Source organism: Pseudophryne corroboree, unplaced genomic scaffold (genome assembly GCF_028390025.1).
Source record: "Pseudophryne corroboree isolate aPseCor3 unplaced genomic scaffold, aPseCor3.hap2 scaffold_423, whole genome shotgun sequence".
Lineage (NCBI taxonomy): Eukaryota > Metazoa > Chordata > Amphibia > Anura > Myobatrachidae > Pseudophryne > Pseudophryne corroboree.
In genome coordinates this window covers 209,837-228,339 of record NW_026970056.1, presented here as the reverse complement: position 1 = coordinate 228,339, position 18,503 = coordinate 209,837, and the positions used below count along the sequence as shown (strand labels likewise).

At 46.4% G+C, this 18,503-nt stretch overlaps 15 non-coding genes across 15 annotated transcripts; 9 read left to right on the top strand and 6 right to left on the bottom strand.

Annotated features, from left to right (window-relative positions):
- The first annotated feature begins 296 nt into the window (after positions 1–296).
- LOC135025602 (U1 spliceosomal RNA) lies at positions 297–459 on the top strand. Its single transcript, XR_010222336.1, has one exon. It is a non-coding gene; the product is annotated as a U1 spliceosomal RNA (small nuclear RNA).
- Positions 460–1,133: 674 nt separating this feature from the next.
- On the top strand, positions 1,134–1,297 carry LOC135025546 (U1 spliceosomal RNA). Its single transcript, XR_010222282.1, has one exon. It is a non-coding gene; the product is annotated as a U1 spliceosomal RNA (small nuclear RNA).
- A 152-nt stretch (positions 1,298–1,449) lies between these two features.
- LOC135025657 (U1 spliceosomal RNA) lies at positions 1,450–1,612 on the top strand. Its single transcript, XR_010222389.1, has one exon. It is a non-coding gene; the product is annotated as a U1 spliceosomal RNA (small nuclear RNA).
- A 674-nt stretch (positions 1,613–2,286) lies between these two features.
- On the top strand, positions 2,287–2,450 carry LOC135025759 (U1 spliceosomal RNA). Its single transcript, XR_010222481.1, has one exon. It is a non-coding gene; the product is annotated as a U1 spliceosomal RNA (small nuclear RNA).
- A 152-nt stretch (positions 2,451–2,602) lies between these two features.
- LOC135025655 (U1 spliceosomal RNA) lies at positions 2,603–2,765 on the top strand. Its single transcript, XR_010222387.1, has one exon. It is a non-coding gene; the product is annotated as a U1 spliceosomal RNA (small nuclear RNA).
- A 671-nt stretch (positions 2,766–3,436) lies between these two features.
- On the top strand, positions 3,437–3,600 carry LOC135025765 (U1 spliceosomal RNA). The gene has a single exon (XR_010222487.1). It is a non-coding gene; the product is annotated as a U1 spliceosomal RNA (small nuclear RNA).
- A 152-nt stretch (positions 3,601–3,752) lies between these two features.
- Positions 3,753–3,915, top strand: LOC135025681 (U1 spliceosomal RNA). Its single transcript, XR_010222407.1, has one exon. It is a non-coding gene; the product is annotated as a U1 spliceosomal RNA (small nuclear RNA).
- Positions 3,916–4,586: 671 nt separating this feature from the next.
- LOC135025773 (U1 spliceosomal RNA) lies at positions 4,587–4,750 on the top strand. The gene has a single exon (XR_010222495.1). It is a non-coding gene; the product is annotated as a U1 spliceosomal RNA (small nuclear RNA).
- Positions 4,751–11,364: 6,614 nt separating this feature from the next.
- Positions 11,365–11,480, bottom strand: LOC135025737 (U5 spliceosomal RNA). Its single transcript, XR_010222459.1, has one exon. It is a non-coding gene; the product is annotated as a U5 spliceosomal RNA (small nuclear RNA).
- Positions 11,481–11,755: 275 nt separating this feature from the next.
- Positions 11,756–11,871, bottom strand: LOC135025706 (U5 spliceosomal RNA). Its single transcript, XR_010222428.1, has one exon. It is a non-coding gene; the product is annotated as a U5 spliceosomal RNA (small nuclear RNA).
- A 286-nt stretch (positions 11,872–12,157) lies between these two features.
- Positions 12,158–12,273, bottom strand: LOC135025726 (U5 spliceosomal RNA). The gene has a single exon (XR_010222448.1). It is a non-coding gene; the product is annotated as a U5 spliceosomal RNA (small nuclear RNA).
- Positions 12,274–12,543: 270 nt separating this feature from the next.
- Positions 12,544–12,659, bottom strand: LOC135025723 (U5 spliceosomal RNA). Its single transcript, XR_010222445.1, has one exon. It is a non-coding gene; the product is annotated as a U5 spliceosomal RNA (small nuclear RNA).
- A 144-nt stretch (positions 12,660–12,803) lies between these two features.
- On the top strand, positions 12,804–12,967 carry LOC135025583 (U1 spliceosomal RNA). Its single transcript, XR_010222317.1, has one exon. It is a non-coding gene; the product is annotated as a U1 spliceosomal RNA (small nuclear RNA).
- Positions 12,968–17,787: 4,820 nt separating this feature from the next.
- On the bottom strand, positions 17,788–17,900 carry LOC135025743 (U5 spliceosomal RNA). Its single transcript, XR_010222465.1, has one exon. It is a non-coding gene; the product is annotated as a U5 spliceosomal RNA (small nuclear RNA).
- A 286-nt stretch (positions 17,901–18,186) lies between these two features.
- Positions 18,187–18,303, bottom strand: LOC135025752 (U5 spliceosomal RNA). The gene has a single exon (XR_010222474.1). It is a non-coding gene; the product is annotated as a U5 spliceosomal RNA (small nuclear RNA).
- Between the last annotated feature and the right edge of the window lie 200 nt (positions 18,304–18,503).

Here is an 18,503-nt window from a genome sequence, read left to right as displayed (position 1 = left end):
AGCTTTTCCTTGCCGATATCTCTCTTTTGCAGGGTGAGGTTCATTCATTGCATTCTGGGTATGCTGACCCCTGTGATTTCCCCAAATGTGGGAAACGTGACTGCTTTATTTGTTGGTAGTGGGGGACTGTGTTTGTGTTTTCCTCTGATCTCTGGTAAAAGTCAGATTTCTTTGTTTCAGATCTTCCTCTAGCCTTGTTCTTCTTTCGAGAGTTTCCTTGTGCTGCCTCAGTTGGATCTCCTTCACTTGACAGGGGGGTGCCCGAGCAGCGACCCTCCCCAGCTCTAGCCCAACTCCTACTTACCTGCCAGGTGAGATACTATGATCATGAAGGTGCTTCTCCCAGGGCAAGGCTCACCCATTGCACTCTGGGTGTGCTGCCCCTGCGATTTCCCCAAATGTGGGAAACTTGACTGCATAATTTGTGTTTCCCCTGGTCAGGTCTCGTATAATTCAGATCTCTTTGTCTCAGGTCTCTCTCCTGCCTAGTTTGCTGTCTGTTTCCACTTCTCTTTTCTTGAGCCGCTCCCTTCTATGCCCTTGCGCACTATCCTGACTTCTCCTCCTTTCTGCTTACTTTGTGCCTTCCAACGCACAATGCGAACTACAGGTAGTGCTGCAGGGCCCACACCCTTTTACTTGCCTTACAGAGCAGCTCTGGAGCTGTTACAGTGCCCAGCTGCTGCAAGAAATCAGCTTGAATGCTTCAGGGGCTGGGGCATAGCCAACATGAGCCCCACACCGAAGGAGGGTGGAGGTGTTTAATGCAAACTAGGGGTCAGCCAAGTGCTGCAAAAGGCCACCATGCCCTGCACGCCCCTTTTCTCTTTTCATATGCAGACGAGGGTTGAAGCCAACTTTGACCCACTGCTTGGATGACATCACCATATGCAAATCTATCTGCAGCAGGCCTTCCCCCAGGAATGCTTGCACTAGTTGTTGCATTTGGTTTGTTGTTTGGGGGTGCTTCAGTATTAGGCAGCCTTCTGCCCTCCCATGTTCATCTGAAAATATGTGTTCTCCCTGCAGTTGTTGTCCCCAGATGAGAGTTCCCTTGTGCTGCCTCAGTTGAATCTCCTTTACTTGACAGAGATGTGCCTGAGCAGCGGCCCTCCGCAGCCATATCATAAATCATACTTATTTTGCATAGGAGATACCATTGTTATGAAGATTGTTCTCCCAGGGTGCGGTTCATTCATTGCACTCTGGGTATGCTGACCCCTGTGATTTCCCCAAATGTGGGAAACTCGACTGCATTATTTGTGGTAGTGGTGGACTGTGTTTGTGCTTTCCTCTGGTCAGCTCTGGTAAAAGTCAGATTTCTTTGTCTCAGATCTTCCTCTAGCCTTGTTCTTCTTTCGAGAGTTCCTTTGTGCTGCCTCAGTTGGATCTCCTTCACTTGACAGGGGGGTGCCCGAGCAGCGACCCTCCCCAGCTCTAGCCCAACTCCTACTTACCTGCCAGGTGAGATACTATGATCATGAAGGTGCTTCTCCAAGGGCAAGGCTCACCCATTGCACTCTGGGTGTGCTGCTCCTGTGATTTCCCCAAATGTGGGAAACTTGACTGCATAATTTGTGTTTCCCCTGGTCAGGTCTCGTATAATTCAGATATCTTTGTCTCAGGTCTCTCTCCAGCCTAGTTTGCTATCTGTTTCCACTTCTCTTTTCTTGAGCCGCTCCCTTCTATGCCCTTGCGCACTATCCTGACTTCTCCTCCTTTCTGCTTACTTTGTGCCTTCCAACGCACAATGCGAACTACAGGTAGTGCTGCAGGGCCCACACCCTTTTACTTGCCTTACAGAGCAGCTCTGGAGCTGTTACAGTGCCCAGCTGCTGCAAGAAATCAGCTTGAATGCTTCAGGGGCTGGGGCATAGCCAACATGAGCCCCACACCGAAGGAGGGTGGAGGTGTTTAATGCAAACTAGGGGTCAGCCAAGTGCCGCAAAAGGCCACCATGCCCTGCACGCCCCTTTTCTCTTTTCATATGCAGACGAGGGTTGAAGCCAACTTTGACCCACTGCTTGGATGACATCACCATATGCAAATCTATCTGCTGCAGGCCTTCCCCCAGGAATGCTTGCACTAGTTGTTGCATTTGGTTTGTTGTTTGGGGGTGCTTCAGTATTAGGCAGCCTTCTGCTCTCCCATGTTCATCTGAAAATATGTGTTCTCCCTGCAGTTGTTGTCCCCAGATGAGAGTTCCCTTGTGCTGCCTCAGTTGAATCTCCTTTACTTGACAGAGATGTGCCTGAGCAGCGGCCCTCCCCAGCCCTATCCCAAATCATACTTATTTTGCATAGGAGATACCATGGTCATAAAGATTGTTCTCCCAGGGTGAGGTTCATTCATTGCATTCTGGGTATGCTGACCCCTGTGATTTCCCCAAATGTGGGAAACTCAACTGCATTATTTGTGGTAGTGGGGGACTGTGTTTGTGTTTTCCTCTGGTCAGCTCTGGTAAAAGTCAGATTTCTTTGTCTCAGATCTTCCTCTAGCCTTGTTCTTCTTTCGAGAGTTCCATTGTGCTGCCTCAGTTTGATCTCCTTCACTTGACAGGGGGGTACCCGAGCAGCGACCCTCCCCAGCTCTAGCCCAACTCCTACATACCTGCCAGGTGAGATACTATGATCATGAAGGTGCTTCTCCCAGGGCAAGGCTCACCCATTGCACTCTGGGTGTGCTGCTCCTGTGATTTCCCCAAATGTGGGAAACTTGACTGCATAATTTGTGTTTCCCCTGGTCGGCTCTCGTATAATTCAGATCTCTTTGTCTCAGGTCTCTCTCCAGCCTAGTTTGCTGTCTGTTTCCACTTCTCTTTTCTTGAGCCGCTGCCTTCTATGCCCTTGTGCACTCTCCTGACTTCACCTGTCTGCTTACTTTGTGCCTTCCAACGCACAATGCAAACTACAGGTAGTGCTGCAGGGCCAACACCCTTTTACTTGCCTTACAGAGCAGCTCTGGAGCTGTTACAGTGCCCAGCTGCTGCAAGAAATCAGCTTGAATGCTTCAGGGGCTGGGGCATAGCCAACATGAGCCCCACACCGACGGAGGGTGGAGGTGTTTAATGCTAACTAAGGGTCATCCAAGCGCCGCAAAAGGCCGCCATGCCCTGCATACCCCTTTTCTCTTTTCATATGCAGATGAGGGTTCCAGCCAACTTTGGCCCACTGCTTGGATGACATCACCGTATGCAAATCCGTCTTCTGCAGACCTTTTCCCAGGAATGCTTGTACTAGTTGTTGCATTTGGTTTGTTGTTTGGGGGTGCTTCAGTATTAGGCAGCCTTCTGCTCTCCCATGTTCATCTGAAAATATGTGTTCTCCCTGCAGTTGTTGTCCCCAGATGAGAGTTCCCTTGTGCTGCCTCAGTTGAATCTCCTTTACTTGACAGAGATGTGCCTGAGCAGCGGCCCTCCCCAGCCCTATCCCAAATCATACTTATTTTGCATAGGAGATACAATTGTCATGAAGATTGTTCTCCCAGGGTGAAGTTCATTCATTGCATTCTGGGTATGCTGACCCCTGTGATTTCCCCAAATGTGGGAAACTCGACTGCATTATTTGTGGTAGTGGGGGACTGTGTTTGTGCTTTCCTCTGGTCAGCTCTGGTAAAAGTCAGATTTCTTTGTCTCAGATCTTCCTCTAGCCTTGTTCTTTTTTCGAGAGTTTCCTTGTGCTGCCTCAGTTGGATCTCCTTCACTTGACAGGGGGGTGCCCGAACAGCGACCCTCCCCAGCTCTAGCCCAACTCCTACTTACCTGCCAGGTGAGATACTATGATCAGGAAGGTGCTTCTCCCAGGGCAAGGCTCACCCAATGCACTCTGGGTGTGCTGCTCCTACGATTTCCCCAAATGTGGGACACTTGATTACATAATTTGTGTTTCCTCTGGTCGGCTCTCGTATAATTCAGATCTCTTTGTCTCAGGTCTCTCTCCAGCCTAGTTTGCTGTCTGTTTCCACTTCTCTTTTCTTGAGCCGCTCCCTTCTATGCCCTTGTGCACTATCCTGACTTCTCCCGTCTGCTTACTTTGTGCCTTCCAACGCACAATGCAAACTACAGGTAGTGCTGCAGGGCCCACACCCTTTTACTTGCTTTACAGAGCAGCTCTGGAGCTGTTACAGTGCCCAGCTGCTGCAAGAAATCAGCTTGAATGCTTCAGGGGCTGGGGCATAGCCAACATGAGCCCCACACCGAAGGAAGGTGGAGGTGTTTAATGCGAACTAGGGGTCATCCAAGCGCCGCAAAAGGCCGCCATGCCCTGCACACCCCTTTTTTATTTTCATATGCAGACGAGGGTTGAAGCCAACTTTGACCCACTGCTTGGATGACATCACCATATGCAAATCCATCTGCTGCAGGCCTTCCCCCAGGAATGCTTGCACTAGTAGTTGCATTTGATTTGTTGTTTGGGGGTGCTTCAGTATTAGGCAGCCTTCTGCCCTCCCATGTTCATCTGAAAATATGTGTTCTCCCTGCAGTTGTTGTCCCCAGATGAGAGTTCCCTTGTGTTGCCTCAGTTGAATCTCCTTTACTTGACAGAGATGTGCCTGAGCAGCGGCCCTCCCCAGCCCTATCCCAAATCATACTTATTTTGCATAGGAGATACCATGGTCATGAAGATTGTTCTACCAGGGTGAGGTTCATTCATTGCATTCTGGGTATGCTGACCCCTGTGATTTCCCCAAATGTGGGAAACTCGACTGCATTATTTGTGGTAGTGGGGGACTGCGTTTGTGCTTTCCTCTGGTCAGCTCTGGTAAAAGTCAGATTTCTTTGTCTCAGATCTTCCTCTAGCCTTGTTCTTCTTTCGAGAGTTCCCTTGTGCTGCCTCAGTTGGATCTCCTTCACTTGACAGGGGGTGCCCGAGCAGCAATCCTCCACAGCTCTAGCCCAACTCCTACTTACCTGCCAGGTGAGATACTATGATCTTCACTGTTAGGGCAATCAGGATGTGGAATTCCCTGCCAGGGAAGGTGGTAATGGCGGACTCTGTAATTGGATTTAAAAAAGGAATGGATACATTTCTGAATGAAAAAGCTATCCAAGGTTATAATACTTAAAATATCAACATGGTTAATCCGGGGGTAACATGAGTTATAGTAGCTAACTAGTCATAAAACATTATTCAGCAAGTATGTAGAATCATCACAACTTAAAACAGGTTGAACACGATGGGCAATTTGCCTCTATTCAACCTCAAAAACTATGTTACTATATGTTACTATATTACTATGTTACTGTAGTATACAGAACACCACAATGTAATGAGCAGTGATAGTGAGCACTGATGAGGATACTAGAACTGACACTGAGCAGCAAGATGCAGCACTGGACTATTAGTAATGTACTGTAGTATGCTGAGCACCACAATGCAGCACAAGACAATGAGCAGTGATACTGAGCACTGATGAGGATACTACTGAGAACTGACACTGAGCAGGAGAGACACACTACTAGCATTACTGAGCAGCAATAAGTAACCACTGATACTGAGCACTGATATTGAGATTTCCACTGAGAGAACATAGCCACGTCCTCTCCGCTCTCTCTTCAATGCACGAGTAAAAATGGCGGCAACGCGCAGCTCTTTATATGGAATCCGAATCTCGCGAGAATCCGACAGCGGGATGATGACATTTTCCCTTGTTCAGGTTTTCCGAGTCAGGCGGGAACAACCGAGCCTGCCTCGGACCAGTGTAAACCACGTGGAGTTCGTCGGGAATTCGGTTCTCGGAGAACCGAACCCGCTCCTCTCTACCTTATACCCATCAATTTTTTTATTTTCAATCTAAGCCCCTGCAGTTTTCTGTAAGCATCTGCTTCGCTATGATGATCAACAAGTCACAAGGGCAAACACTCAGGGCTTGAGGCGTAGATCTTAGGACCAGCTGGCAGAGGTGTCACTATCACTGGTGACACCCAGAGAGGTGGCGAGGGAGATTGTAATGCAGGGCGCGCAGATAAGCAGCGCAATGGTAAAAAGGAGGCATGGTTTCATAGGTAGGGGCGTGGCCTGGTGGCCTGAATCTACATTTTGTTGCTCCGGGTGTCCCGGGGGTTGGGGGCTGCACCCGGGGACTAGTGTGTGTGCGGTGCTGGCTCCTGCACAGTGACAGGGCATGGCCACCCAGCATGACGCCTCCATTCTTGACCATGCTGTAATTGCAGTCGCACTGCAGTTCAGCGTGATCATAAAAAATGGTGTAGCCTCCTGCTGGTGCAGACTGTATGTGCGCGCAGGAAGCCTGCACCATTTTTGTGATCACAGCGGCTGAATGTGATGTCATACAGCCGCTGTGACCACGCCCCCTGTGTCTCCTCCGTTGCAGACCCCATTTTGAAGCCTTGCCCCCGCACCGCTCCATCCCTGACTTGGAAATGGAGTGTTGCTGACCCCCCTCTCCCCCCCCCGCCCCGATTGACAGGCAGAGGCGATCGCATTCTCTGCGGGGTGCCGCAGAAAATGCAGGCACATGCGTATGCTGTTAGCAAATTTTGCAGTTGGATCGCTTATTGTGATTGCATTCCAACCTGAATCAGGCCCTATTACCTATCACAATGCGCTGCGGGCAGTACAAAATTGGATTAATATAGGAGTAAAACTCCCAGACCTGTGCTCCTTAACTGTACCTGGTGGCTAGTGGAGCGGCTGCCCAGTAATCAGTGTCCACGCCAGTGCGCACACGGTCCACCCCCTACGGCCACGCTCCCCTTCATCAGCGGCCTCGTGATCCGGAAGGGCGGTGTGTGTGTGACTGACCTTAGGAAGAAACTGGAGCCTCCGCTGCAGTGACCCAGCAACCAGGGCACGGGAGTATACAGCGCCGCTGGGAGTGATGAAGCTGCAGTAAAGATGTCTATTAGACCTAGCCTGCTGCAGCCCTTGTAGATTCTCATAAAACAAGTTCTTCTTTTCTTGTCAAAATTAATAGCTAAGAATAGGCTGCCTGAGGCAGGCCCCTGTTAAGTGGCCTGCTACTGAAGGCACCAACTACAAACTGAGCTCCCTGTTCATGGAAGCGGGGTTATAGAGGAGGATGCGCTGAGCATCTTGGGAACAGTCAAAAGCTTTGAGCCGGTTGGTGCCTCAGATCAAGATCCTACTCTACACCCCAATGTGAATCCTTGTGGAGTCCAGTGTACCCCACAGAAGAAATTAATGTGTCACACCCATTGGCAGCAACCTTAGAATAGCTGCTGACGGGCACAATTGAGAAAGGAAGGGGGGGGGGACATTTGAATCCAGCACATAGATGCAATTCAAATATGTAATTTGTACCTTCCTATTTTAAAATATAATGGATGAACCTCACCCTGTGAGAACAATCTTCATGATCAAGAGATCTCATATGCAAAATAAGTATGAGTTGGGATAGGGCTGGGGAGGGTGGCTGCTCGGGCAGCCCCTCCCCCGTCAAGTTAAGGAGATTCAACTGAGGACGCACAAGGGAACTCTCGTCTGGGGACACCAACTGCAGGGAGACCACATCTGTTCAGATGAACATGGGAGGGTGGAAGGCTGCCTAATATTGAAGCACCATCAAATATCAAACCATATGCAACAACTAGTACAAGCATTCCTGGGGGAAGGTCTGCAGAAGACGGATTTGCATACGGTGATGTCATCCAAGATGTGGGCCAAAGTTGGCTGGAACCCTCATCTGCATATGAAAAGAGAAAAGGGGCATGCAGGGCATGGCGGCCTTTTGCGGTGCTTGGATGACCCCTAGTTCGCATTAAACACCCCCACCCTCCTTTGGTGTGGGGCTCATGTTGGCCATGCCCCATCCCCTGAAGCATTCAAGCTGATTTCTTGCAGCAGCTGGGCACTGTAACAGCTCCAGAGCTGTTCTGTAAGGCAAGTAAAAGGGTGTGGGCCCTGCAGCACCACCTGTAGTTCGCATTGTGCGTTGGAAGGCACAAAGTAAGCAGACGGGAGGAGAAGTCAGGATAGTGCGCAAGGGCATCCTTTTCTCTTAGTCCGTAGAGGATGCTGGGGTCACATTAAGAACCATGGGGTATAGACGGGATCCGCAAGAGACATGGGCACTTTAAGACTTTCAAAGGGTGTGAACTGGCTCCTCCCTCTATGCCCCTCCTCCAGACTCCAGTTATAGGAACTGTGCCCAGGGAGACGGACATTTCGAGGAAAGGATTTATTGTTAAACTAAGGTGAGCATCTTACCAGCTCACACCTTAAGCATGCCGCAGAACGTGGCATTCAACAGAACACAAGCCAACGGCATGAACAATTGCAGCAAAAAGCTGACCAGAACCATAACATAACATGTGTATAACCACAAGTAATAACTGCAGACACAGTATGGACTGGGACGGGTGCCCAGCATCCTCTACGGACTAAGAGAAAAGGATTTACCAGTAGGTATTAAAATCCTATTTTCTCATACGACCTAGAGGATGCTGGGGTCACATTAAGAACCATGGGGTTATACCAAAGCTCTTGAACGGGTGGGAGAGTGCGTACGACTCTGCAGCACCGAATGACCCAACTTGAGGTTATCATCAGCCAAGGTATCAAACTTGTAAAACTTAGCAAAAGTGTTTACTAAATAGCTGCTCGGCAAAGTTGCAATGCCGAGACTCCCCGACCAGCTGCCCAGGATGAACCCACCTTTCTAGTAGAATGGGTCTTCACCTAATTCAGTAATGGCAATCCTGCCATGGAATGAGCATGCTGAATCTTACCACAGATCCAGCGCATAATGGTCTACATGGAAGCAGGACACCCAATCCTGTTGGGAGCATACAGGACAAACAGAGCCTCTGTTTTCCTAATCTGAACCGTTCTGGTGACATAAATTTTCAAAGTTCTGACCACAGCCAGAGACTTTGACTCAACGAAGGTGTCAGTGGCCAAAGGCACCATGTGGAAAGATGAACCACCTTCGGCAGAAATTGTTGACGTGTCCTCAATTCTGCTCTATCTTCATGAAAGATCAAATAAAGGCTCTTGTGATACTGCATGGTTTGTACTGTTTTCCATGTGCTCCCAGATCTTTCAAGCAAGTAGCATGGTCAAGAAAGTTCTGTTTGAAAAGAAACAACATTTACTGTCATTGTTATAGAATTTGGGAGAAAAAACAAGAAGAAATCTGCACTGTTGACGCACTGGACAGAATGAATGAATCATAAAATATAACCTTTATTAAGTATGTATTAAAATTGGATAAATATTAATATTATTATCCCAAACTGCAGTGAAACATAAATGTTAAAATCACAGAACTAACATACATGTGCATAAGAAGAATAAAGAGATGTGAAAAAAAGGTTTAAAAAGCGTGTCCGTGTGTGATTATTTTTGAAGGCACAACCCTGGCGGGGTTGTTTATATAGATATATATGTTGCTAATAATCACTTTCTAGCGTAATGTTATTAAATAGCTGTTAGTATCTATGTCGTCAGGTACCACTGGGTCGTATCCTATATACTCCCTTCACTCAATAGGGGTTACCTCCCGGGAAGCCATCCCCATTGGCGAATTTGTGGGGGTGATTGAGTATAACCGGTAAGCTAACCTCCAATTTGTGGGGTGCTTAGGTAGATGGGGATCACTTATTTCTCTGTGTCCCCTAAGACTATATTCCTAAATTCAATACCACAGGGGGATAGCTTTCTATATCGGATAAGGAATCACTTGATAGGGAAATCTCTATGGATCATGGAAAGATCATATTTATTAATATCCAAACTAAAAAAATGATGAATAGCTTTAATTTAGCTGTTTAGATATAGTTAATTGGCGAGATATACCAACAGGTGCGGTTGCCTTAAGGAATATGGCAATTCCAATATAAATAGCAGCCCTCCTTCATATAATCAGCCAGATCTTATTAAATCTGGTCCAGATATAGCCGTTCAGATATACTTAATTGACAACATATATCAATCGGTGGGGTTGCCTTAAGGAATATAGCAATTCCAATTCTCATATAAATAGCAACCTTCCTTCATATATTCAGCCAGATCTTATTTAATCTGATCTAGGCGTAGGCAATAATGCTTTCCTTAGAGGTATAGCCACCTCAATTCTTATTAAGAAGCAAAGTGTCTGTCATAATGGTTTATCCAATTCATCTAAGAAATAATATATTCCATGTGTCAGAGATTCATTACTCTCTATTTACACTGTTAAAGAGTTAATTCTTATTATGTTACAGTGTAATGAAATTATCATATAGGGAGATGTGGCAATTCCATGTGCTATATATATAATAACCCTTAGTGGTCCAGATTCCACAATGAGGAATTTTCTTATAAACCGCTGAAACACACAGCTGTTTGACTGACTTCCAAATATATCTATCTCACTTTGTAACAGTCTTATGATAGAGAAACTGTTACATATTCGGTCACTTAGTTATCTAAAGGTAAACAGACTCAGTGTGAGGGTAATATAATATATCAAATGCGCTGTCAATAATCGTGGTAACTGGTGTAATAATGTGGTATATTGAGTATGCTAGTAAGGCATATAACTGCTCTCCAGCCTTTAAGTGTTACCAATCAATTTGTTACACTGTAAAGGATTTATGGTGTCCTGTTAGGACATGCAGCTGCTAGGCTGACTCAAAGATTTATCCATTTGTAACAATTATGTAACAGTTATATACATGTTACTGGTATTACATAGAAATAGTATGACACAGGCCAGCAGTCCCATGTGTCTAGATTCCACAATAGGAGATTTTCTTTGTCTTATAAACTGCTGGAACACACAGCTGCTAGACTGACTTCAAATATATATATTACTTTGTAACAGTCTTATAGTAAAGAGACTGTTACACACTGTCATTTAGTTATCTCAAGGTTAGCAGATTCTGTGTGAGGATAGTGTTCTGTTAGAACATGCAGCTGCTAGGCTGACTCATAGAAAATGTATCCATTTGTAACAAATGACACATACAGCATTAAATTAATATCTATAGCAGCCCATGTGACATCTCTACTCTTATCATAATTGTCTGGTTATTGCCAATCTGGACAGCAGGAGTGATATATATTCACTAGTCCCAATATCCCATCATATAAATATACCCACACTGATATACTTTCTTATCAAGAGTTATTAGTAGCTATCTGTATGCACTTTAGACATTGTAATTGCTAAGTGACATCATATCTAGTGTATTCCTTTCTTATAGCTCAGCTTCTATTCCCTATTAGTGGAGACTAACAGCTAACATCATAATCATATATTTTTGTTTTATAACATTTCACATGAGTCAAATACACGCGGACACGCCGTGCCCTACACATGTGTTTCACTGCATCTATGGCAACTTACATTAAAGCTAACAAGAAAGCACACTCGTTCTGTCTTTAAACTGATAAAAGAAACCCCAATAATATGGGGCATGCAAAAATTGAGATAAAACTCAGTTTTGCTCCTCTCCACGGAAATCTTTAATAAAAGGCGAAATATTTGTTAGTTCTGAAGAGAAACCAGAGCATGACCAAGATTCCACCTGTCGCCTGAGTGCCATGCCAGCAGTTCTCATTGAGCTCAAAGTGAGCACCCAATTTGAAAGAAAGAAAGCAGATTTCTCACCAGGCTTCCCCTAGCTATAAACATGGTTTGTACTCTTTTCCATGTGTTCCCAGATCTTTCAAGCAATTAGTATAGTCAAGAAAGTTCTGTTTGAAAAGAAACAAACATTTACTGTCATTTCTATGCAAATGAGCTTACATTAAAGCACACTCGTTCTATCTTTAAACAGATAAAATAAAACCCCAATAAGATGGGGCATGCAAAATTTGAGATAAAACTCAGTTTTGCTCCTCTCCACGGAAATCTTTAGTAAAAGGCGAAAGATTTGTTCGTTCTGAAGAGAAACCAGAGCATGACCAAGATTCCACCTGTCGCCTGAGTGCCATGCCAGCAGTCCTCATTCAGCTCAAAGTGAGCACCCAATTTGAAAGAAAGAAAGCAGATTTCTCACCAGGCTTCCCCTTGCTATAAGCATGGTTTGTACTCTTTTCCATGTGCTCCCAGATCTTTCAAGCAAGTAGCATGGTCAAGAAAGTTCTGTTTGAAAAGAAACAGACATTTACTATCATTGTTATACAAATAAACTTACATTAAAGCCAACAAGAAAGCACACTCGTTCTGTCTTTAAACTGATAAAAGAAACCCCAATAATATGGGGCATGCAAAAATTGAGATAAAACTCAGTTTTGCTCCTCTCCACGGAAATCTTTAATAAAAGGCGAAAGATTTGTTCATTCTGAAGAGAAACCAGAGCATGACCAAGATTCCACCTGTCGCCTGAGTGCCATGCCAGCAGTCCTCATTCAGATCAAAGTGAGCGCCCAATTTGAAAGAAAGCAGATTTCTCACCTGGCTTCTCCTTGCTATAAGCATGGTTTGTACTGTATTCCATGTGCTCCCAGATCTTTCAAGCAAGTAGCATGGTCAAGAAAGTTCTGTTTGAAAAGAAACAAACATTTACTGTAATTTCTATGCAAATGAGCTTTCATTAAAGCACACTCATTCTATCTTTAAACCGATAAAAGAAAATCCAAAAAGATGGGGCATGCAAAAATTGAGGTAAAACTCAGTTTTGCTCCTCTCCACGGAAATCTTTAGTAAAAGGCGAAAGATTTGTTCGTTCTGAAGAGAAACCAGAGCATGACCAAGATTTTCATCTGAAAATATGTGTTCTCCCTGCAGTTGTTGTCCCCAGATGAGAGTTCCCTTGTGCTGCCTCAGTTGAATCTCCTTTACTTGACAGAGATGTGCCTGAGCAGCGGCCCTCCCCAGCCCTATCCCAAATCATACTTATTTTGCATAGGAGATACCATGGTCATGAAGATTGTTCTCCCAGGGTGAGGTTCATTCATTGCATTCTGGGTATGCTGACCCCTGTGATTTCCCCAAATGTGGGAAACTCGACTGCATTATTTGTGGTAGTGGGGGACTGTGTTTGTGCTTTCCTCTGGTCAGCTCTGGTAAAAGTCAGATTTCTTTGTCTCAGATCTTCCTCTAGCCTTGTTCTTCTTTCGAGAGTTCCCTTGTGCTGCCTCAGTTGGATCTCCTTCACTTGACAGGGGGTGCCCGAGCAGCAATCCTCCACAGCTCTAGCCCAACTCCTACTTACCTGCCAGGTGAGATACTATGATCTTCACTGTTAGGGCAATCAGGATGTGGAATTCCCTGCCAGGGAAGGTGGTAATGGCGGACTCTGTAATTGGATTTAAAAAAGGAATGGATACATTTCTGAATGAAAAAGCTATCTAAGGTTATAATACTTAAAATATCAACATGGTTAATCCGGGGGTAACATGAGTTATAGTAGCTAACTAGTCATAAAACATTATTCAGCAAGTATGTAGAATCATCACAACTTAAAACAGGTTGAACACGATGGGCAATTTGCCTCTATTCAACCTCAAAAACTATGTTACTATATGTTACTATATTACTATGTTACTGTAGTATACAGAAAACCAAAATGCAATGAACAGTGATAGTGAGCACTGATGAGGATACTAGAACTGACACTGAGCAGCAAGATGCAGCACTGGACTATTAGTAATGTACTGTAGTATGCTGAGCACCACAATGCAGCACAAGACAATGAGCAGTGATACTGAGCACTGATGAGGATACTACTGAGAACTGACACTGAGCAGGAGAGACACACTACTAGTATTACTGAGCAGCAATAAGTAACCACTGATACTGAGCACTGATATTGAGATTTCCACTGAGAGAACATAGCCACGTCCATTCCGCTCTCTCTTCAAAGCACGAGTAAAAATGGCGGCAACAAGCAGCTCTTTATATGGAATCCGAATCTCGCGAGAATCCGACAGCGGGATGATGACATTTTCCCTTGTTCAGGTTTTCCGAGTCAGGCGGGAACAACCGAGCCTGCCTCGGACCAGTGTAAACAACGTGGAGTTCGTGGGGAATTCGGTTCTCGGAGAACTGAACCCGCTCCTCTCTACCTTATACCCATCAATTTTTTTATTTTCAATCTAAGCCCCTGCAGTTTTCTGTAAGCATCTGCTTCGCTATGATGATCAACAAGTCACAAGGGCAAACACTCAGGGCTTGAGGCGTAGATCTTAGGACCAGCTGCTACAAGCATGGCAGAGGTGTCACTATCACTGGTGACACCCAGAGAGGTGGCGAGGGAGATTGTAATGCAGTGCGCGCAGATAAGCAGCGCAATGGTAAAAAGGAGGCATGGTTTCATAGGTAGGGGCGTGGCCTGGTGGCCTGAATCTACATTTTGTTGCTCCGGGTGTCCCGGGGGTTGGGGGCTGCACCCGGGGACTAGTGTGTGAGCAGTGCTGGCTCCTGCACAGTGAAAGGGCATGGCCACCCAGCATGACGCCTCCCTTCTTGACCATGCTGTAATTGCAGTCGCACTGCAGTTCAGCGTGATCATAAAAAATGGTGTAGCCTCCTGCTGGTGCAGACTGTATGTGCGCGCAGGAAGCCGCCACCATTTTTGTGATCACAGCGGCTGAATGTGATGTCATACAGCCGCTGTGACCACGCCCCCTGTGTCTCCTCCGTTGCAGACCCCATTTTGAAGCCTTGCCCCCGCACCGCTCCATCCCTGACTTGGAAATGGAGTGTTGCTGACCCACCTATCCCCCCCCCGCCCCGATTGACAGGCAGAGGCGATCGCATTCTCTGCGGGGTGCCGCAGAAAATGCAGGCACATGCGTATGCTCTTAGCAATTTTTGCAGTTGGATCGCTTATTGTGATTGCAATCCAACCTGAATCAGGCCCTATTACCTATCACAATGCGCTGCGGGCAGTACAAAATTGGGTTAATATAGGAGAAAAACCCCCAGACCTGTGCTCCTTAACTGTACCTGGTGGCTAGTGGAGCGGCTGCCCAGTAATCAGTGTCCACGCCAGTGCGCACACGGTCCACCCCCTACGGCCACGCTCCCCTTCATCAGCGGCCTCGTGATCCGGAAGGGTGGTGTGTGTGTGACTGACCTTAGGATGAAACCGGACCCTCCGCTGCAGTGACCCAGCAACCAGGGCACGGGAGTATACAGCGCCGCTGGGAGTGATGAAGCTGCAGTAAAGATGTCTATTAGACCTAGCCTGCTGCAGCCCTTGTAGATTCTCATAAAACAAGTTCTTCTTTTCTTGTCAAAATTTATAGCTAAGAATAGGCTGCCTGAGGCAGGCCCCTGTTAAGTGGCCTGCTACTGAAGGCACCAACTACAAACTGAGCTCCCTGTTCATGGAAGCGGGGTTATAGAGGAGAATGCACTGAGCATCTTGGGAACAGTCAAAAGCTTTGAGCCGGTTGGTGCCTCAGATCAAGATCCTACTCTACACCCCAATGTGAATCCTTGTGGAGTCCAGTGTACCCCACAGAAGAAATTAATGTGTCACACCCATTGGCAGCAACCTTAGAATAGCTGCTGACGGGCACAATTGAGAAAGGAAGGGGGGGGGGGGACATTTGAATCCAGCACATAAATGCAATTCAAATATGTAATTTGTACCTTCCTATTTTAAAATATAATGGATGAACCTCACCCTGTGATAACAATCTTCATGATCAAGAGATCTCATATGCAAAATAAGTATGAGTTGGGATAGGGCTGGGGAGGGTGGCTGCTCGGGCAGCCCCTCCCCCGTCAAGTTAAGGAGATTCAACTGAGGAAGCACAAGGGAACTCTCGTCTGGGGACAACAACTGCAGGGAGACCACATCTTTTCAGATGAACATGGGAGGGCGGAAGGCTGCCTAATACTGAAGCACCATCAAATATCAAACCATATGCAACATCTAGTACAAGCCTTCCTGGGGGAAGGTCTGCAGCAGACGGATTTGCATACAGTGATGTTATTCAAGCAATGGGCCAAAGTTGGCTGGAACCCTCATCTGCATATGAAAAGAGAAAAGGGGCGTGCAGGGCATGGCGGCCTTTTGCAGTGCTTGGATGACCCCTAGTTCTCATTAAACACCCCCACCCTCCTTTGGTGTGGGGCTCATGTTGGCCATGCCCCATCCCCTGAAGCATTCAAGCTGATTTCTTGCAGCAGCTGGGCACTGTAACAGCTCCAGAGCTGTTCTGTAAGGCAAGTAAAAGGGTGTGGGCCCTGCAGCACCACCTGTAGTTTGCATTGTGCGTTGGAAGGCACAAAGTAAGCAGACGGGAGGAGAAGTCAGGATAGTGCGCAAGGGCATCCTTTTCTCTTAGTCCGTAGAGGATGCTGGGGTCACATTACGAACCATGGGGTATAGACGGGATCCGCAAGAGACATGGGCACTTTAAGACTATCAAAGGGTGTGAACTGGCTCCTCCCTCTATGCCCCTCCTCCAGACTCCAGTTATAGGAACTGTGCCCATGGAGACGGACATTTCGAGGAAAGGATTTATTGTTAAACTAAGGTGAGCATCTTACCAGCTCACACCTTAAGCATGCCGCAGAACGTGGCATTCAACAGAACACAAGCCAACGGCATGAACAATTGCGGCAAAAAGCTGACCAGAACCATAACACAACATGTGTATAACCACAAGTAATAACTGCAGACACAGTATGGACTGGGACGGGTGCCCAGCATCCTCTACAGACTAAGAGAAAAGGATTTACCGGTAGGTATTAAAATCCTATTTTCTCATACGACCTAGAGGATGCTGGGGTCACATTAAGAACCATGGGGTTATACCAAAGCTCTTGAACGGGTGGAAGAGTGCGTACGACTCTGCAGCACCGAATGACCCAACTTGAAGTTATCATCGGCCAAGGTATCAAACTTGTAAAACTTAGCAAAAGTGTTTACTAAATAGCTGCTCGGCAAAGTTGCAATGCCGAGACTCCCCGACCAGCTGCCCAGGATGAACCCACCTTTCTAGTAGAATGGGTCTTCACCTAATTCAGTAACGGCAATCCTGCCATGGAATGAGCATGCTGAATCTTACCACAGATCCAGCGCATAATGGTCTACATGGAAGCAGGACACCCAATCCTGTTGGGAGCATACAGGACAAACAGAGCCTCTGTTTTCCTAATCTGAACCGTTCTGGTGACATAAATTTTCAAAGTTCTGACCACAGCCAGAGACTTTGACTCAACGAAGGTGTCAGTGGCCAAAGGCACCATGTGGAAAGATGAACCACCTTCGGCAGAAATTGTTGACGTGTCCTCAATTCTGCTCTATCTTCATGAAAGATCAAATAAAGGCTCTTGTGATACTGCATGGTTTGTACTGTTTTCCATGTGCTCCCAGATCTTTCAAGCAAGTAGCATGGTCAAGAAAGTTCTGTTTGAAAAGAAACAAACATTTACTGTCATTGTTATGCAAATAAACTTACATTAAAGCTAACAAGAAAGCAAACTCGTTCTGTCTTTAAACTGATAAAAGAAACCCCAATAATATGGGCATACCTCCCAACTTTGTCGGCTCGCAAAGAGGGACACACGCGCGGCGAAGTCGCGCGCGCTCCCAAAAAGGGTGTGGCCTAAGTAAAAGGGGGCGTGGCTTCGCGGGAGGACCCGCGATCGCGAGTCACGCCCCCGTTTTCGGCACTGAGCGGGCATGCCCAGCGCTCTGTGAGCCGCTGGCATGCCACCTCTCCCTCTGACTTCAGTGAATAGACGCTGTGCGCATGCGCACAGCGTCTATTCACCGCTGCTCTGCTAAGCAGGGCAGCGACAGACAGAGCCTCCCAATTGTCCTCTCCACCGCGGGACACTGCGGCCCGCAGGTGGGACAGCGGGACAGTCCCCAAAAAACGGGACTGTCCCGCGAAAATCGGGACAGTTGGGAGGTATGATATGGGGCATGCAAAAATTGAGATAAAACTCAGTTTTGCTCCTCTCCACGGAAATCTTTAGTAAAAGGCGAAAGATTTGTTCGTTCTGAAGAGAAACCAGAGCATGACCAAGATTCCACCTGTCGCCTGAGTGCCATGCCAGCAGTCCTCATTCAGCTCAAAGTGAGCACCCAATTTGAAAGAAAGAAAGCAGATTTCTCACCAGGCTTCCCCTTGCTATAAACATGGTTTGTACTCTTTTCCATGTGCTCCCAGATCTTTCAAGCAATTAGAATGGTCAAGAAAGTTCTGCTTGAAAAGAAACAGACATTTATTGTCATTGTTATGCAAATAAACTTACATTAAAGCTAACAAGAAAGCACACTCGTTCTGTCTTTAAACTGATAAAAGAAACCCCAATAATATGGGGCATGCAAAAATTGAGATAAAATTCAGTTTTGCTCCTCTCCACGGATAATCTTTAATAAAAGGCGAAAGATTTGTTCGTTCTGAAGAGAAACCAGAGCATGACCAAGATTCCACCTGTCGCCTGAGTGCTGTGCCAGCAGTCCTCATTCAGATCAAAGTGAGCGCCCAATTTGAAAGAAAGCAGATTTCTCACCTGGCTTCTCCTTGCTATAAGCATGGTTTGTACTGTATTCCATGTGCTCCCAGATCTTTAAAGCAAGTAGCATGGTCAAGAAAGTTCTGTTTGAACATAAATAAACA